The following is a 15,803-nucleotide window of genomic DNA, read 5'->3' on the forward strand; positions in this document are numbered from 1 at the left end:
AGCCTTTGTGTTTTCCTAGCTTGAAAGGGTAATGAGACTTTCACAATCCAGAACAGTTAAGATTAGGGAGCTGAACTTCATAAATTCAAATCTGCTCAGTGATTTGTATGCTACAGTATTTGAAAATGTATCAGGATTGCTCTATTACGTGCATATTCCACTCAGCTTATTAAGTTACAAGCTATTTTCCTACTGAGTATGAGTTTTGTTACTATATAAACCAGAAATTCAGGTATTCAACATCCAACTGTAAAATTTTTTATTAGATTAGATTAGATTACTTGCAGCGTGGAAACAGGCCCTTCGGCCCAATAAGTCCACACCGACCCACCGAAGCGCAACCCACCCAGAACCATTCCCCTACATTTACCCCTTCACTAACACTACGGGCAATTTAGCATGGCCAATTCACCTAACCTGCACATTTTTGGACTGTGGGAGGAAACCAGAGCACCTGGAGGAAACCCACGCTGACATGGGAGATTGTGCAAACTCTACACAGTCACCTGAGGCAGGAATTGAACCCGGGTACTAACCACTGTGCCACCATGCTGCCCACTGATGTGCAGCTTCCAGCCCTTAGGGTCAAAAGGAAGTACTGCCACACATTCTACAAGTGAACAAATGTTATCATCATTTTTACAATGATGCATTGACACAAAGAACAGATATCCTTAGTTCTTCTGAACAAATGGGACCTGATTGCGTACCTCAGCAAAGCGATCACCCAGTTGGCGTTTTGTCTCTCCAATGTAGATGAGACTACATTGGGAGCAACGAATGCAATAGACCAAATTGAAAGAGGTACAAGTGAAACACTGCTTAATCTTAAATGAGTATTTGGGGCCTTGGATGCTGAGCATGGAAGAGGTAAAGGGGCAGATGTTGCACCTTCTGCGATTGCATGGGATGGTGCCGCGATTGCATGGGAAGGTGCCGTGTGTGATGGGAGAGGTGTTAGGTGTGATGGAGGAGTGGACTAGGTTGTCCTGGAGGGAACGATTTCTGCGGAATGCAGACGGGGGATGTGTTTAGTGGTGGTGTCATGTTGGAGTTGGCGAAAATGGCGGAGGATTATTCTTTGCATGTGAAAGCTGGTGGGGTGAAAGGTGAGAACAAGAGGGACCCTATCCTTGTTCTGGGAGGGGAGGGAGGGGGTGAGAGTCATGGCGCGGGAGATGGACTGCACACTGTCAAGAGCCCTGTCAACAACTGTAGGTGGGAAGCCACGGTTGGAGAAGAAGGAGCACATATTGAGAGCACCACTTTGGAAAGTGGCCTCATCGGAATAAATGTGGCGGAGGCGAAGGAGCTGAGAGAAGGGGATAGGGTGGCGTAGAGTGAGAAGAGCTGTAGTCCAGATGGTGTGGGAGTCAGTGGGCTTGTAATGGATATTAGTGGATAGACTGTTGCCGGAAATGGAGACAGAAAGGTCAAGGAAAGGAAGGCAAATTTTGGCGATGGACCAGGTGAAGGTGATGGAGGGATGAAAACTGGAAGCGAAGTTTGAGCTTTTTCAGGTCAGGACGAGAGCATGAAGCCGCACCGAAATAGTCATCGAAGTACTGATAAAGCAGTTGTGGGAGGGGACCCGGGTAGGCCTGGAACAAGAAATATTCCACATACCCCATGAAAAGGCAGACATAGCTAGGTCCCATGCAGGTACCCATTGCTACACCTTTGATTTGGAGAAAATGGGATGAGTTGAAGGAGAAGTTGTTGAGAGAGAGAACAAGTTCAGCCAGATGGAGGAGAGTGGTGGTGGATGGAGATTGTTCGGGCCTCTTTTCAAGAAAGAAGCGAAGAGCTTTCAAGCCGTCTTGGTGTGGAATGGAGGTGTAAAGAGATTGCACATCCATGGTGATTAGAAGGTGGTTAGGGCCTGCGAATTGAAAGCTGTCAACGTGTCGCAGGGCATCAGAGGAATCCCGAATGTAGGTGGGGGGGGTGTGAACCAGAGGAGTGAGGATGGAGTCAAGGTAGGAGGAAATAAGTTCAGTGGGGCAGGAGCATGCTGACACAATGGGCCTGCCGGGATAGTCCTTCTTATGGATTTTGGGGAGTAGGTTGAAATGGGCTGTCCGGGGTTGGGAGACTGAGATTGGAAGCTGTGGGGGGGAGGCATCTGGAGGAAATGAGGTCAGTCACGGTGTTGGAGACAATGGCTTGATGCTCAGTGGTGTGGTCATGCTCCAGGAGGAATCTGAGTTGGCGCTCAGTCTCTGCAAGGGTAGAGGTTAGTACGCCAGATGACAACAGCATTCCCTTTGTCAGCAAGGACCTAAGGGAGCGAAGGGCAGAAAGTTCGGATGGAGAGAGGTTGGAATGGTTAAGAGGAGCAGAGAAATCAAGGCGGCCAATGTCCCGTCGACAATTGTCAATGAAAAGATCGAGGGCAGGAAATTGTCCTGGTGGGATTTCCAATTAGAAGTGGAATGTTGGAGGGATGTGAAAGGATCTATGGAGTGGGGGGAGGACTCTTGCCCAAAGAAGTGAGCATGAAGGCAACGGAAGAAGAGCTCAGCATCATGTCGAGCCTGGGATTCATCGAGGTGGGGATGTAAGGGTACAAAACTGAGAACAGCACGCTCAGCCTCAGAGGGGAAGGTCAGAGGGTATGGCTTGCCACTTCAACACACAATCCTGTTCCCATGCCCACATGTCTGTCCTTGGCCTGCTGCAATGTTCCAGTGAAGCTCAACGCAAACTAGAGGAACAGCATCTCATCTTCCGATTAGGCACATTACAGCTTGCCAGTCTCAACATTGAATTCAACAACTTCAGATGATTATCTCATCTCGACCCCTCTGTTTTTATCTCATTTATTTTATTTATTTTAAAAAATATTTTTCTTATTTTTTGGTTGTCTCTCTTTCTCTCACTCCCCACTCTCTCATTACCTTTTTCCACTCCTCTTCCTCCCTTGCTACCCTTCTCCCCTGTTTTCCATTTTGCCTCTGCTTCACCCATCCCCCACATTCCCCACATATTTTGTTACATAGCACTGGCTTCAGCCTTGGTCATTCACAGCTCTTAATATCCCTATAATCTCTTTGCTGTCATTATCACCTCTTTATTGCTACCTTTGCTTCTGGAGCCATGACTCACCTTCTTGCAGCCTCGTAGCTTTGACAAAGGGTCAGTTAGACTCGAAACATCAGTTCTTTTCTCTCCCTACAGAGATTTCCCAGCACTTTCTCCTTTAGCTTTCTCAATGTACTTTGCCAGAAGAAACAAGGTGAGGGAGTATTAATGGCAGGACAATGGGTAGCTCAGAGGAACAGAAGGAAATTAAGGTAATTATTCACAGATCCCGAAGTCAGCAGAGCACCTGAATAGGATAGTTAAGGTATTTGGGAGACTTGCTTTCATCAAGTTGTGAGTGAGAGTAAGAGCAAGGAGGTAATGTTGGGAGTTGTACAGAGCATGGTTATGAAGATATGAACTCCCAGGGTGGGGTAGAGTCTCTTGGTTCTGCGATCGATCAGTAAGCACACCTAGGCAGAAGTGAGGACTGCAAATGCTGGGAACCAGAGTTTAGATCAGAGTGGTGCTGGAAAAGCACAACAGATCAGGCAGCATCTGAGGAGCAGGAAAATCGACATTTCGGGCAAAAGCCCTTCATCAGGCAATAAACACACCTATCAAACGACTCTTTGTCAATCACACAAGCAATCAGCCCAGAAGTATGAGTATTCCTGCACCACGTAGGGTTTATATACATTGTTCAGACATGAAGAATGATCAATCAAATTGCGTGAGGCCCACGTACATTTTTGCCTTAGCCTATCACGATTTCTTGTAAACAACCTGTTCTTAGAATTGTCTTTGTCCTGCCTTGTGGTTAGGGTTAAACCGTTACTTCGGCAATTAATTGGATCCACATCAGTCTCTGGTTTCTTGTTTCTATCTTGTTCAAGTGCAGTTTAATAATGCAGAAGCCACTTTGTGCAGCTCCTTTAGCCATTTTGTCCTACCTCCCAGATGCCCACATCCTCAGTTAGGCCACAACTGGAGTACTGTGTTCTGATCACCTCCCTGCATGAGTGATCATAGAATCCCTTACAGTGTGGAAACAGGCCGTTTGGCCCAACAAATCTACATCGACCTTCCAAAGAGTAACCCACCCAGACGCATTCCACCTACCCTCTATTTACCCCTGACTAATGCACCTAAACTAAGGTCCCTGAACATTTTGGGCAATTTAGCACAGCCAATTCACCTAACCTGCACACCTTTGGACTGTGGGAGGAAACTGGAGCACCCGGAGGAAACCCATGCAGACACAGGGAGAATTGGCAAACTCCACACAGTCGTCTAAGGCTGAAATTGAACCTGGGTCCCTGGCACTGTGAGGCAGCAGTGCTAACAACTAAGCCACCCAGCACTAAATAGGGACAGAGGAGGTTCACTGGAATGCTGCCTGGGTTGGAGAGATGAGATGGAGTCATAGAGATGTACAGTGCAGAACCAGAACCTTTGGTCCAACTGGTCCATGCCGACCAGATATCCTAACTAATGTTGTTCCATCTGCCAGCACTTGGCCCATATCCCTCTCAGACCTTCCTATTCATAGACCATCCAGATGCCTCTTAAATACTGCAATTGTACCAGCCTCCAAACACTTCCTCTGGCAGCTCATTAGATACACGCACAATCCTCTGCATGAAAACATTGCCCCTTATGTCCCTTTTATATATTTCCCCTCTCACCGTTAACCTATGCTGTCTCGTTCTGGACTCCCTCAGCCCAGGGAAAAGACTTTCTCTATTTATCCTCATGCCCTTCATGATTTTATAAATCTCTATAAGGTCACCCCTCAGCCTCTGACACTTCAGGGAAAACAGCCCCAGCCTATTCAGCCTCTCCCTCCAAACCTGGCAACATACTTGTTAATTTTTTCTGAACATTTGCAAGTTTCACAACATTCTTTTAATAGGAAGGAGACCAGAACTGGACATAATGTTCCAAAAGTAGCCTAACCAACATTCTGTACAGCTGCAACATGACCTCCCAACTCATACACTGAATACTCTGACCAATAAAGCAAAGCATACCAAATGCTTTCTTCACAATCCTATTTATCTGCGACTCTTCTTTCAACTAATTATGAACCTGCACTCCAAAGTCTCTTTGTTCAGCAACACTCCCCAGGTATGTATAAGTCCTGCTATGATTTGCTTTTCCAAAATGCAGCACCTCACATTTATGTAAATTAAACTCCATTTGCCTCTCCTCAGCCATTGGCCCATTTAATTAAGATCCCGTTGTACTCTGAGGTAACTTCCTTTGTTGTCCATTGCACCTCCAATCTACAAACTTACTAACCATACCTACTACGTTCACATCCAAATAATTTAGATAATTGTATATAAATTTATATAAATAATGAAAAGTAGACCCAGCACTGATCCTCGTGGCACTTCACTGGTAACAGGCCTCCAGTCTGAAAAGCAACCCTCCATCACTACCGTCTGTCTTCTACGTTTGAGCCAATTCTGTATACAAATGGCTAGAACTCCATGAGATTTAACCTTACTAACCAGTCTCCGATGCGGAACATTGTCGAACACCTTATTCAAGTACATATAGATCACATCCACTGCACTGCCCTCATCAATCCTCTTTGTTATTTCTTCAAAAAACTCAATTACGTTTATGAGACATGATCTCCCACTCACAAAGCATGCTGACTATCCCTAATTAGTCCTTGCCTTTCCGAATACATGTAAATCCTGTCCCCCAGGATTCCCTCCAACAACAGTTGGGGCTTTCTTTTCCTTTTTGATATTGGCAATAATCTGGTTTAAACTATGTTTGGGGCCGGTTGAGATGTGTACTTTCAATATCTAAGTTAAGTTATACCAAAGGATGGGTGGGATATTGACCCTGTTTTTTTAAAAAAAATCTTTATTCAGATTGCTATTCCATGGTGTATTTTCTTTCTTTTCTGCTTATGTTTGCAGTATGGCTCTAGCTAGGAGGAGAGAAAATGGTTGGGATGGCTAGATGCCTACTTACGGGCAGTTTATACCCAGTTCAGGCATTTAAACGCCCGGGCTGCAGTCTTAGCAGTGGGATGGGAAATTGGATTTTGGGATGGGTAGTTGCCCCCTTTGGGCAGGGGGAGGGTTCCCCTATTTGGCGCCGTTGGCGCTTTATATGTTGGTTTGTTTTTTGGTTTTTGTTGTATTTAATCTTGGATAGCTTTGTAGGTTTGTTAACTGTAGTGATTTTAATTTATGTAGCTTTTATGTTCGAGGAATCTTGTGACACTAAGGGTTGGCAATTTGTGATTTGAGTTCCTCCTCTCTGGAATTTAAATGTTACTGCAGAAGGTTATGGCTAATGACTTGATTAAATGGTGTACCTGTAATATCAAGAGGAGAGACTCACCAATTAAGAGGAAAAAGGTCCTTTTGAGTCTTAGAAAAGAGAAGGTGGATATTGCTTTGTTACAGGAGACACACTTGAATGAAAGAGAGCATTTGAAACTACAGCAGAATGGCTTTGATCGGGTTTACTTTTCATCCTTTAATGCCAGAAGTAGGGGAGTAGCTATAATGGTTAGGAGGAATCTCGCCTTTAAGTTACTAGAGTGTGGTAAAGACACATACGGGAGGCTTGTAATCCTCAAAGCCCTGATTAACAGGGAAGAATATGGTGGTTTAAATGTTTATTGCCTTCTGGCCCATCCCCTCAAATTTTTGGTAGATGTGTTCTCTAAACTGATCAGTCTCGAGTTCTGGCATATCATTATAGGGGGAGATTTTAACTTTCTCATGGATCCCATGGTAGACAGGTTGCCCAAAGGCCCCCCGATACCCTCTGTACAAACTAAACAATTAGTGGATCTGTGTGTGGAGTTAAGGTTGGTGGAAGTCTGGAGGCGTCTCCACCTTACAGGCAGAGATTGTACGTTTTGTTCCAATTCACACAGATGTCACACCAGAATTGATTTTTTTCTCTGCCAACCCTGGACTTGGTGGCATCTTTTTCATTTGGTAATATTACAAGCTTCGATCATGCCCTAGTGTACCTGTTGGTTAAGATTAAGGATGTTACAGTGGGGTTGATTCACTGGCAAATGGATCCCTTTTTCCTCAAGGAAAATGTTTGTGGAATCTAGGGCATTCCTAGACATTAACTCAGGCTCTGGGAAACTGCCAAAACCTATGCCAGAAGGTTAGTTATTTCCTACTCTGCCAGTAGGAAGCGGCAGAAGGGTGAGCAGCAACGTCTCCTCGAAGCACAGTTGAAGGCAGCCGAGAAGGCTTACTTTGACAGGCCCTCGTCAAAACTTCAGAGGATTATGGCGCTGCTGTCTGCACTGAATTCCGTGCTCACGCAGACAGCAAAGAAGGAGCTTACTTTTGCAAAGCAAAGGTTATATGTGCATAGTGACAGGCCAGGCAAATACTTAGCAAATCTCGCCAGGAAAAGGACCACCCCTCAAGCCATTACGGTGATTAGAGAAGGGTCTAGGAACCTAACATGTGACTCCAAAAAGATTAATATGGCATTCCAGGGATTTTACTCTAAGTTATACCAATCTGAGGGTTGTGAGGAGGGGCGGGCCAAAATGGACTATATTTTCAAGGATCTGGAGCTCCTGGGCGTTATCCCCAAACAAGAGTCTCTTCTCAATGCCTCTTTATCAGAGCAAGAGGTGCAAGAGGCTGTGAAGCAGCTTCAGAGTGGAAAGGTGCCCAGTCCTAACAGACTTCCCAGTGAATTCTGTAAGGACTTTATAAACATATTGTCAGGTCCGATGCTTAACATGTTTAATGATTCATACAGCCATGATTGTGTCCTGCCATATCTGAGAGAGGCCAATATTTTGCTTATTCTTAAAAAAGGGACGGTCTCAGAGGACTGTGCTTCAGACAGGCCCATTTCACTCTTAAATGTGGACATTAAAATCCTCTCTAAGACTGTTGCATTAAGGCTGGAGAATGTGTTACCTTCTATTGTTAAAGAGGACCAAACGGGCTTCATAAAGGGCCACAGATCCTCCAATAATGCTGCTTTAATGTAATTCAAGCATGTCAACAACAGTCAATACAGGGATTGGTGATTTCTCTAGATGCAGAGAAGGCATTTGATCGGGTTGGGTGGCCGTACCTTTACTATACTCTGGAGCAGTTTGGCTTGGGCAAAGCCTTTTGTAAGATGGGTAAAGGTTCTCTACAGTGACCGTCTTGGTGCGGTCATCACCAATGGGCTGCAATCAAGCAATTTTAACATTTTTAGGGGTAGCTGGCACGGCTGTCCCCTTTCGCCACTGCTTTTTATGTTGGTGATTGAACCATTGGCAGAGGCCATTCATAGGGATCCCTATATGTCAGTTCTAGAAGTGGGGTCAAAATTATATAAGATTTTGTTCTACGTGGCCGATGTCCTTTCCTTTTTGTCAAATCCAGCAGTTTCGATGCCTTGCCTGATACAATGCATGAGTGCATTTGGCACCTTTTCTGGGTACAAGGTTAATCTTGCAAAATCAGGGGCTGTGCCTATGGGTGGTATTATGAAGGTGCTAGGTCTTGAGGGCAAATATCGATTCACATTTAAGTGATCACAGAGGGGTTTTGTGTATTTGGGCATATTCATTACTGCAGTTCTGGATCGGCAGTTCAAAGCTAATTTTGTTCAAGTGTTTGACAAAATCAAACAAGCCCTTCAAAGTTGGGAGGCGCTTCTGGTCTTATGGTTGGGTCGGATAGCACTTATTAAGATGAATATTCTCCCCCGTTTGCCCCTGTAATGATGCTCCCCCTGATTTTCAATAAGCAAACATTCAAGAGATGGAATGGTTGGTTCACCTCTTTTATTTGGCATTGTAAGCGGCCCCTCATTAAGTTAGCTAAACTGCAATTGCCTTCCAGATTGGGGTGAGTGGATCTCCTGGATATTAAAACCTACTAAGCTCACTTTTATCCTAAGTGAGTAATTGGGCTCGTGGTACCCTCTTTCAATATGGTTAGATATCAAAACTTACCAGGTAAAGTGCCCCCTTACTAGCTTGATGGTTTTAGACAAAATGAGGACAGTTAGGGAATATTGGCATGACCCAATAATTATCAATACTGTTAAAGCATGGAGGGCAGTTCGGCAGAGGGAAGGCAATATTGGGCAAAACATCTTCTCTTACGCTTTTAGTGGGTATGCCGGGTTTTCAACTAGGGATGATACATTCAGGATTCAAATACTGGGCAACTAGGGGTGTGTTTTGCATGGAGTATTTATTTGAGGGAGACACAACAATGTCCGTTGATCAGTTAGCATGGAAACACGAGCTATCTAACAGGGACCTCTTTCGTTTTTTTCAAGTTAGGGATTTTATTCAAAAAAAGACTACACTTTTGACTGATCCCTACAAACCAGAGGTAGAGAGAAGGGTGCTCAGTGCTAAGAGTACACTTTCTGTCAGCACTTTATATCATTAGTTGGGGAGGTACCTCCTCAGATGAGTTTGATTGACTGACTGTGCAGGGTGTGGGAGAACTAGGCATTGAGGTCTCCTCAGAGGCATGGAAAGATATTTGGGAAAATGCAGGAAAGATATCAATTTGCAAAAGGACCCATGCTTTAAAGTTGAAGATTCTCCACAGGGTTTACTTGGCCCTGGACTGTTTGTCAAAATTTAAACCGGGGTATCTTCAACATGTCCCAAGTGCAAGTTTGGTACGGGCACTCCTACTCAATGCCTCTGGTCCTTTGGTAGGCTTCAAACGTACTGGAGTGCTGTGACGGGTGCGATGGAGGTGATTTTGGGTGTAAGGGTGGAGAAGGACCCAATCTCTCTTCTTCTTGGCCTGCCCAGTACATTCCTGCAGATGCGCATAAGAAAAAACTTTTCAACATCCTCACTTTCTGTGCAAGAAAGAATATCTTGTTAGGTTGGGCATCCAAAAACTCCCTGGGCCTATTGGCTTGGGGGAAGATTGTTGTGGAGCATATCCCCTTGGGATTTTCTCACAAGTACGGTACAATACATGACTGAGAATGTTTCTAAGTCATGGCAGCTCTTTTTGGAATACCTGGATACAGATTTATCTGCCACACTAATAAGGGCTTTTATATAACCGTAGCGATTGTGCTTTACGAGTCCAATATCCAGGGAGGAGGAACTGCAATCATATGAGTGTCTTGTTTGGCTGAGTTGAGTTATTACTATTTATTAGTTTGTTGTTGATTATTATTTATTTAGTTGGATTTTTAAAAATGTATTTTTCTATATATATTTATACACTTGTACATGAGGACGGGTTGGTTTCTTTTAACTTTTTTGTGTTCTTTCCTTTTATTGTTTTGAATTGTTTTATATTTGTTGTCATATTTTTTAAAAATCTATTTTTCAATAAAAATATATTTAGAAAAACTTAGGTGAGCACTTGAAATATAACATTCAAGGATATGGGTGAAGTGTAGGAAATTGTGTTAAGCATGTGTTTAGTGATTGGTATTGTCGGTATAGATTCATGGAAGGGCCTTTTCTGCACTGTACTTTGATACTAGATGTGGGCTTCAAGAAATCTTGAGAGACAATAAGCATCATTTTGTAATCTAGTTACCATGGCAGACAGGCAGACCATGCTTGACAAACCTACTGGAATTCTTCAAGGGTGTAACTGGTACAGTTGAGTAAGGGAGCCAGTGGATGTGGTTAATTTGGACTTTCAGAAGGCTTTTGCCAAAATCCCAAGTAAGCGATCAATGTGTAAAATGAAAGTGTGTTGGATTGCGGGTAGTTTAATTAAGATGTACAGAAATTGGTTCACAGTCAAGAAATGGGGAGTAGGAGTAAATGGGCCTTTTTCTGAATGGCAGGCAGTGATGAGTGGATGCTGTAGATAAGTTATGACAGCTACCTTTAATTCAGCTTCTTATTAAGAAATCTCACAAACTATCAAATAATGAAGCAATTAATTAAAATTTATTGCATGTGGTTATCAAAATAAGACCCCTCAAGTAAGCAAGTTAAGCCTCACAACCCAACTGAGATTTTACCCAATTAATGGTGGAATTTAACTACGATTCAACCAATGTTTGTTCTGGATAGATTGTTATGCAGTGTGGTTCTCTGAAGTTCTGCTGTTGAAGTTGAATTCTTAAATAATTTTCTGTCTTTTAAAGTTTGTGATGTGACATTATTGAGGATTCTTTAGATCTACTCATCCACAACCTTGATTACATATCTGGAGTTATCAGACCTGGAGCTTGCCTTCTTAGCAGAGGTAGCTTCTCTATTTCTTGTTACATTTGGTGTTAGCTGTCTGTTCAAAACGAACCTGTCCTACTGTTAATTCCTTAAATTCTTCTGCAGGGCAATCATTTGTCCTTGTGATATTAGGCCACCAGTTGTCAAACAGTTGTTAAAACTGCTTGTTTATGTAGCTTTGACTTCTTTTCCGTGGCATGGTTAATTGGCATTTTGCTTTTAATTCCTTGTTCCATTATCCTAGGAAACAGTTTATTCTAGAAAGTGTTGGTACTAATTCTTTCAATCCATGAACAGTTATTGAAGTTGTGAAGTTTACTTTATCACATGGGGCATTGCAGAGGTTGGTACTAGGACTCCAGCTCTTCACAATATTTGTAAATAATTTAGATGAGGGATTTGCTGCTGACATAAAGCTGAGTGGAAAGATGAGCTGTAGGAAGATGCCGAGATGATACAGTGTGATTTGGATGGGCTCGGTGAGTGGATAAGTCCATGGTAACTGCTTTTTAATGTGGGTAAGCGTATGGTTATTAATTTTGGTAAAACAGGAAAGCAGTAATGAATGGCTGTAAATTTGAGATGTAAATCTTCAAAGATACCTGGGTGTCATTTTGTAGCTGTATCTGAAAGCAAGTGCACAGGAGCAGCAGACAGTAAAGAAGACAAGCTATATGTTGTCCTTCAAAGGAAGAGGCTTCGAGTCCAGGAACAAGGATGTCTTGCTACAATTATACAGGCTATTGGTGAGGTCACACCTGGAATATTGTGAGCAGTTTTGGTCTTCTTAACTGAGTTTAGAAAGCATACATGAAAGGTAACAAAGAGAAATTAGGTTTGAAATTTTGGTGGTTCTGTCTGCAAATTTCTAGTTCTTTTTAGATATGTAGAAACCCTATGTATCCAAGTTTATGTAGCCAACATATATCAAAAGGAGCAGTAGTCGTTATGACAATGCATGGTGAAACCATTTCTTCAGGTAGAGAGCGATGAGCCTATGGAATTCCCTGCCACAGAAAGTGATTGAGGCCTAAACATTGAATGTTTTCAAAAAGGAGATAGGTTGAAAGGATCAAAGGATAGAACATAGAACATTACAGCGCAGTACCGGCCCTTCGGCCCTCGATGTTGGGCTGCCCTGTCATACTAGTCTGAAGCCCATCCCACCTACACTATTCCATGTTACGTCCATTTGCCTGTCCAATGACAACTTAAATGCACTTAAAATAGAACAACTTAAAATAGATATAGGACAAAAGCAAGAACAGGCTATGGAGTTGGATTGAATGATTACCCATAGTCATATTGAATGGCTTAGCAGACTCAAAGGGCTGAGTAGCCTACTCCTGTGCCTGTTTTCTATGATTTTATAACCCTAAATGCAGACCCAAATAAATACTGCCCTCCAGTATTAACAATGATTCTCTGCTTTCGGTTCTCTTGGCATAGATTTATGCTTGCACTGTTCATTTAGATATTAATTTTATTGACAAGGCGATTATGTGGCAAATTTATATGACATTGTAATCTTTTTAAAATATTCGTAAACTAACTGTGTTGGAAAGATCGTGATATAATTTCTACTTCAGACATGTAACCCTCAATGTTTTTGAGTTCTATCCATTTATAATTGTAGTCTACCACTTTGAAGAACATTTTACCTCTTGTTTGTAAAGGTACATCCGAGCATATTCCCATGGTCTTCATGGAAAAGAAGAAGATATCAATAGTCCTTTTACAGTTTTCCTTTCAACTTTTTTTTTCTGCTCTGAGGACCTGTCTAGTGGCAGTTTCTGTAAGTGGAAGCCAATACATTGCTCACAATGGTTGTGTGGAGAACCTCCCAGCAGCTGCATAATTTAGAGGGAACATTGTTTTCTTGTTCCCTCCTGATGAATAACACAACTTATACAGCTTGACATCATTTCTTCCAGTTTTGGGACCCTTGGAAGGACCAATCCCTCATCTGTTCATAGTACTGTCTAAGAATGTTTGACACAGAACTGCCTGACTTAAGCACATTCTTCATCAGATTTTTGTGTATCTCTTGAATTCATTTAGTTTCTGGTAGAGTTGTGGTTTGCTTTGATGTAAAGATTTACACCTCTTCAACAAAGACTACATCTGCTTGACCAGGCTTTGACAACAAAGATATAGGCTGCTGTGCTGTAGTCAGCCTCTTTCCTGAAATATATTAATTGGTGGAGGCATTTATGCTAACTTGGATTTGTGGTCTGTATGTAACTTGAGGTGAAGACTAAGAATGTAATCTATAAAATTTTACACAAATCCATGTAGCACCTAATATCCCCTTCTCTATCACAGGATATCTCTGATCAATCTGCAAGTAAAGGAATTGGTTGTAAACAGGTCTGTGCTTTCTATCCCAGTCAGGCAGCATCCGAGGAGCAGGAGAATTGACATTTCGGGCATAAACACCCTTCAGGAATGAGTCTTGTGGCCCACAGGGTTGAGAGTGATAAATGGGAGGGGGGCTGGGGCTAGCGGAAGTTGGCTGGGAATACAACAGGTAGATAAGGTGGGGTGAAAGTGATAGGTCAGAGAGGAGGGTGGAGCAGATAGGTGGGAAAGAAGATGGTCAGGTAGGACAGGCCAAGGGGGTAGTGTCAAGTTGGAAGGTTGGGACTGGGATAAGGTGGGGAGAGGGTAAGTGAGGAAACTGGTGAAATCCATCCTGATCCCTTGTGGTTGGTGGGTCCCAAGGCGAAAGATGAGGCATTCTTCCTCCAGAACTTGGAGGAAGTTAAAGTGTTCAACCACAGGGCGGTGGGGTTGGTTAGTGTGGGTGTCCCAGAGATATTCTCTGAAATGATCTGCAAGTGGGCATTTGTTTTCCCAATGTAGAGACCACCACATCAGGTGCAACGGATACAGTAGATGACATGTGTAGAAGTACAAATGAATTGGTGAGGGGCCAACCCACCCTCCACTCCTGGCATCTATCCCTGCCACTGCAAGAAGTATAAAACCTGCACCCACACCTCCCCCCTTACCTCCGTCCAAGACCCCAAATGATCCTTCCACATCCGACAGCAACGTCTCTGGAACACTCACAAAAACCAACCCCACCGCTCTGTGGCTGAGCACTTTAACATCTCCTCCCACTCCGCCAATGACGTGTAGGGCCTGCTCCATTCCCAAACCCTTACCACCCGATGTCTGGAAGAAGAAAACCCATCCTCTGCCTTGGGATCCTCCAACAACATGGGACCAATGTGGATTTCACCAGTTTCCTCATTCCTCCCCCCCACCCCACCACCTTATCCCAGTCCCTACCTTCCAACTCGGCACCGCCCCCTTGACCTGTCCTACTTGTCCATCTTCCTTCCCACTTATCTGCTTCACCCTCCTCCTAATCCACCACTTGCACCCCACCTTCAATTACCTATTGCACTCCCACTACCTTTCTCCAGCCCCACCCCCCCTCCCATTTATCATTCAGCCTCATTTCTGAAGAAGGGCTTATGCCTGAAACATCGATTCTCCTGCTCCTTGGATGCTGCCTGACCTGCTGTGCTTTTCCAGCACCATACTCTTCGACTCTGATCTCCAGCATCTGCAGTCTTCACTTTCTCCCTGTATTTTCTGTCTGCCTGTATGGAAAAACCAGCACCCAATCCTGTAAAAGATGCATCTGTAGCAATGATAATGTGCAGCTCTCGGTATTAGCTGATGTATCAGATGATATCAACTGATTTCCAGCTCATTGTGTGCCATTCCCACAACAACTTTCCAACCAAAAAAAAAATCCACTGAACAATTGGCATCCTTTGCATCATTGGTTTTGCTTGTATTATCCAAATATTTTGAGTTTTTTCATCCCTGCTGTATTTTAAACGCTCACCGCAGTCACCATCATGTTTTTTAAACCATAAATGTATTAGCAAAGTGGGGATCTAGCTCAACTGTGATCCCTCACTTAATTAAATAGCCTGATACGACCCTTTTTTTAATAGATTTTTTATTAGAAATTTAACATTTTTACAAGTTTACAAAAATAAACAAAACTCTCAAGTACAAACATTGATATACAATTAAATCTTAAATATAAAATAACCAAAATTTAACAAAAGAAAAATACTGAGAAAGAAAAAACAAAACTCAACTAACTACTAACCTAATCTACAACTAACCAGAGTGTATATTTAAATCTCTTACATTATTCAAATAAGAGAAAGAGAAAAAAAAACAACGGATAACATAGAAATTGGGTAGTGAGATACATGCTCAGAATGTGTTAACATCAAATGTAAGAAAACCCGTATTCATGTGGGATTCCTCTCCCAAGGGGCCCCGGACCAGCCAGGTTCGTAATCTCAATTAAATAAAAGCCCTTGTTAGGATAGCTGAAATATCTGTATTCATATAATTCAAGAAGGGCTGCCATATTTTATAAAATAATTCGGTCTTTCGGTGCACCATATTTGTAAGGAAGTCAAGGGGAATACATTCCATAATTAATCTGTGCCAATTTGAAAGTCCAGGGGGGCCCTCAGCCACCCTGTTTACCAAAATATTTTTTTCTTGCACAGAAAGAGAGATTAGAAAATAATCTCTTCCC

General features: G+C 43.0%; 1 protein-coding gene across 3 annotated transcripts in view; it reads left to right on the forward strand.

Annotated features, from left to right (window-relative positions):
• Positions 1–15,803, forward strand: part of acat2 (acetyl-CoA acetyltransferase 2) — a 103,474-nt gene that overhangs the window by 19,877 nt on the left and 67,794 nt on the right. The gene's annotated exons all lie outside the window — the stretch shown is intronic.

This window comes from Chiloscyllium punctatum, chromosome 11 (assembly GCF_047496795.1).
Source record: "Chiloscyllium punctatum isolate Juve2018m chromosome 11, sChiPun1.3, whole genome shotgun sequence".
NCBI lineage: Eukaryota > Metazoa > Chordata > Chondrichthyes > Orectolobiformes > Hemiscylliidae > Chiloscyllium > Chiloscyllium punctatum.